Here is a 4,948-nt window from a genome sequence, read left to right on the forward strand (position 1 = left end):
ATGCATTCCAGCATTTTCAAAAACCAATAAATTCAGATACTCCACGTAAAAAATTCTAAAAAAAACGCATAAAAAATCCATTGAGGCAATACGAAGCAAAACTCAACAATTTATATATTCGCTTCAACACTTATTATTCCATGTAAAACTGAACATTAATGAAATAAATAAAATTTTATAAGTATTTTAAACAAAAAAATCCCACAATAAATACAGGAATTATGTAAGAATACAAAGACAAATTAATTAACAGAAGCATTGTCTCTCACACACTGAAAAAAAGTAAGAACAACTCTTAAATAAATAAAATAAAAAACTTTTCAATATAACACGCTTTTATACTAAAAAGTATAAAATAATATTTCTCAGTCCCATAGAACTTGTTTTGATAATTTTTGATTTTGAAATTTTAGCAAAAGTAATTATAAATAATTTATGAGATTGAAAATGAAAAACGTTGAGCTAGGGATGCCAATGGCAAAAATACATCGATGTTTTTCTTCAAGTCGATGAATCGGACGGCGTACATCGATGCATCGATACGCATAGAGTTTTCCTTCACTATGGAAATAAAACAAAACCAATTTCAAACAATTTAACAAACTTTTATTTTGATTATATTTATAGAGTAGTAGCGATTCAAGTGTTCACGTGTTGATTTCTTTTATTTAATTATTCAATACGTTTTTTAAGTTAATATTTTTTTGTTATTTTTTATAAAAATAGTGCTCATGCTTTAAACAAAACCATGTAACATCGTTTCAAACTTTATATAAAACTTAGAAAAATTCAACAAATTTCCATCTAAATTTTTATAATTTTAATATGGGTTTTTAGAACATTTTTCAGCATGCAGTTTTATAGATCATAAAATTTTGGTCTATTGAAGTGCAAGTCAGCAAAAGAAAATCAAAGCAATTGAAACTTGCACTTTATTATTCTAAAATTTTATGAGCTATAAAACTGCATCTTGCTTTCTTTGAATTTCAAACAAAGCGATCACAGTTTACCAGTAGAAAAGGTTTTTGTTTTTGTAGCTGTTTCGTGGTGAAAGTCCTTTATGGGGACCAAATTTCCCCACGAGAAATCGAGCGCATGGTTGCTGTTGCATGCCAAAAGAACGAATATTAGAAAACATTGAAAAAAAGTCTGAGATAATACAATTATATTATACTAAAAATAAGCACAATAGTGTGCGCTAATAAGATAATGAGATAATCAAGTTTAAAAACTCTTTTCAACGTTTATTTTTCACAAAAAATACGGTTTCCAGACGTACTGATTTTATCAGTACAGTACTGATTTTTCAACTCTCGTACTGATCTTATTAATTTCTTCAATCAGTACGCTAATGTCATGATTTTTCAAAATTTGTACTGATTTGTACTGAATTTTCAATTCTGAGCACACACATTTTTGTCGATAACATTTCTTATCCCGAAAATAACTTTCAGTTTAATAACAACAAATTTGAATAATTGAATGGCTTTGCCGGCATCATACAATTACTTTTTCTCAATTTGCTGACATTGTAAAAGGGTTTTTAACACAAGACAGCGAGTTAAATACTTTTTTTTAGCGAGTTCTTAGTCTTTCAAAGTTTTTGCGCAGTTGGAAAAAGTAATTTAAGCCATGGGGAAATAGTATTTCCGAAATACAGACGAAGCCCATAAATAGTAATACGTTTCCATAGTTCGAAAAAAATATGTAATTTTGGGTTTTCAATACCACGCTCAAACGGAGCAACTGAGAGGAACTTAAGTATAAAGTTTGCTTCCAGTCGAAAAGAGAGAAACCGACTTCTAATTAAAATTTTTGAAAGTGAACTTCAATTTAAAAATAATTTTAAAATAAAACGTGAATTATTCTTTGAATATTTAATCACTGGAAGTGGAAATGATAACATTATTGCTATTAAAAACGTCATATATACCATATATATAAAAAAAATTTATTGGCTCCTGTGTACAATGATATTATAATGGTATTTCATACCACATGTTAAATGTGTACACTAGGGTGGCCCGAAACAGTAAAGTCGGAATGGTAATGCTCTCACCCCCTAGGATTGTTCTATACCCAAAAAAGTATACCCTTATTTTTTTATTTTGAAATCAAAAAATATTTAGAGGTCGCTCAAAGCGCTCAAAGTTTTACATGTATTTTTATATGGGAAAAATAAAATTTTTCGTAGAAAGGGTTAGAATTTTTGAAAATCAATATTTTTCGATCGGAAAACTCAGATTCTCTTCAGGAGACTTTCAATAATTACACCCAATTTTTTATTTAACCATGTTTTAATACTAACGATTTTTTATTGGTCGCCCAGTGCATTTTTCGAGATTTTTTGAGGGTTTTTGGCGGACTTATAAATTATAGTTGCGATGAAAAAATGGTTAAATAAACAAATTATTATTGGGAATCTCCTGCAGATAAACTGAGTTTTCTGGTAGAAAAATATTGATTTTTAACTATTCTATACCATTTGTACGAAAAGTTGTTTTTTCCCCATATAAAATACATGGAAAACTTTGGGCGCACCTGGACGAATAAGTATTGAAAATGTCCTTTTAAAACTTTATCCTTGAATATATTTGGAAATTTCCAATATTTATTTTTTTTTTAATATATGTCAAGGACTAATATGTTAACTATCGCATCCTTGAACTTCGTGCTTCTAACTTTATTAGTTTTAGATAAAGAAAACTTTACACTTCTCTTTATAAGCTATTGATAGTTACAATATGGATGAAATGGCAAACATTATTGAAATTTATTGATTTGATATATTTAACATTTGACTAATGCAATTTTCTTTCTTTTCAGACCATAAATTACAAGCATAGCATCATTAACGATGATTGAAAGGAAAACTACTGCAATCCCTGCGGTTTTTCCTCTTAGAAAATACGTTCTGGACGTGACCAAGGGTGGTCTTCCGAATCAGTCGGAATCCCCACACATCTATTGTATAATGTGAGCATTGGAGATCCAATGTACCAATTCATATCCTACTTTCCCATTAACAGACAAGATGCACTCCTTCGAAATCTCTCGCTGCTGCTGCAGCAATAAGTGTGGCTGCATACATTGGCCATTAGCTCCAGCTGCATGTAGAGCATGTTAAACATTTTTATTTGTATTTGTAGGAGCATCTGACATCGCACTTGCATGCATATGTAATTAGAAAATACAAAACATGACGAGGGACTTGAAATTGAAGGTAATCAAGAGTACACAACGTTGGAAACTGAGAACATGAAGCTAAAGCATCGATTAGCAATTCTGAATGAGGTTAGTCATTTTCAATTTTATATATTTGTTCGTCGACATTAGGTGCGTTCGTTTAAAATCTCCAACAGAAACCAACCAACTGCCAAATTCCGGCGAAATGTCATCTGTTCGCTCACAAGAGAGAAATATCCAAAATAGTACGCGAACAGAAAATTTGCAGAAACTTGCAAGTTAGACGAACAGCTGATATAATTTTTGTTTACATACAAAAGTGTAAAATTTAAAACGTACGAAAAGTCATCGCAAAGTGTTATACTGACACAGTTTATTGATTAAACAAATAACTACTTATTTCTTACAAGTTTAATTTGTCGCATTTTGTAATTTTTATCTTCCAAACCATCAAATTAAATTTTGTGATTTGCGTAAATGCCAACCAGCTGTTTTTGATCAGCTGTTTCCCTGTTGGCAAATTGCTGTTGGCAAAAATTTTTCCAACAGAAACTAACAGCTTCCCCTCAAAATTAAATGTCACTTTGCTCTCTCAATTTCCCCTACTTTGCAAGTTTTTTGCGTACGCGAACGCAAAAACCTGTAAGTTTTGGTTAAACATGAACAATTAACAGCTACGCGAACGAACCTATTATAGGACATGTCATCATTGCAGGCTATTAGGTGCATTCTTTTGCAACCGAGCTACAAAAGAACACTCGCTTAAATGACAATATACACGCAAAGCAACAACACAAACTCGGCTATTTATCCGAGCTCAGCCAGGTCGACCTGAAGGGTAGTGTTGGTAAGTGGAAAAACTGCTCTATTGTGAATTGTTAATGGGAAAGTGGATAGGGAAATTTCTGTTTCCATATATTACGCAAATACCTCGCATAATTACTCATTTAAATTGGTTTTTGTATCTAAATCCCGTTAAACTAATCACAGGTTTCCTACCAGCCATCAACAGGGCTGCTTAAGTAGCTAAAAGGAAATTTTACCCGAGTTGAGCGTTCTTTTGTCGCTCGCTTACAAAAAAATGCAGCTATTGTTGCAGAACAAACACCACACAACAAACGGCAAATCCGGGGTTTCCCACAGCTTGCCGTCACCAGCTTTTATATCACGTGTGAATGCAACTGCGGCTAAATTTAGTTATTATCAGTGCAATAGTGCCATGTCATTGGCAAAAACACTAAAGGCAACTGGCACAAATAAACCGCCCAGAGATATAGCCAAAGAAATAAATAAACATGATGTTCAATCGCTGAGGGTGCAAGTGCGCGCTTCATGAATGTGTTTCTCAAAAGGTATACTGTTTATGGTTATGTTTGTGCAAATATTTACAACAATTTTTATGTCAAATGTAGGGATTATGCTGTTCGTATGATTTCCAACCTCTTACGGTCTGGCGTTAACCTGTGAACTTGCCGCAAGCAACGTATCTCATATAGATGCACATTGGTCATTTATGTTCGACTATTATTGGAAAGTCCATTTGTCGTTTGCTAGGATTTCTGGCTATCACAGAATCCATCATAGTCCGATTTTTCGTGAAATCTACGAAAATGCTATGCTTTTACGCGCATAGGCTAAATTTCTCGCACCTAGCATAAGTGCTTGACAAAGGCAGAAGGCATACCTTCACCATTATAACTTAAAGTAAAAAAGTTTAAGGCATGCAATAAAAGAATACAACAAAACCAAAAAATGTTCTCAA

The 4,948-nt window shown here is 32.4% G+C and overlaps 1 protein-coding gene and 1 long non-coding RNA gene across 2 annotated transcripts in view; both read left to right on the plus strand.

The window, feature by feature from the left end:
- Window positions 1-3,400, plus strand: part of LOC118734247 — a 25,453-nt gene extending 22,053 nt beyond the window's left edge. Inside the window, exons 2-4 of the long non-coding RNA XR_004992362.1 lie at window positions 2,827-2,976; window positions 3,030-3,294; window positions 3,363-3,400. This is a non-coding gene — a long non-coding RNA (uncharacterized LOC118734247). The remainder of the gene's footprint in view (window positions 1-2,826; window positions 2,977-3,029; window positions 3,295-3,362) is intronic.
- The window catches only part of LOC118734246 (retinoblastoma family protein-like), a gene marked incomplete in the record, with an annotated part of 249,628 nt that overhangs the window by 179,350 nt on the left and 65,330 nt on the right, over window positions 1-4,948 (plus strand).

The sequence above is a fragment of the Rhagoletis pomonella genome, unplaced genomic scaffold (genome assembly GCF_013731165.1).
Source record: "Rhagoletis pomonella isolate Grant_MI unplaced genomic scaffold, Rhpom_1.0 Rhpom_scaffold_00002, whole genome shotgun sequence".
Classification (NCBI taxonomy): domain Eukaryota; kingdom Metazoa; phylum Arthropoda; class Insecta; order Diptera; family Tephritidae; genus Rhagoletis; species Rhagoletis pomonella.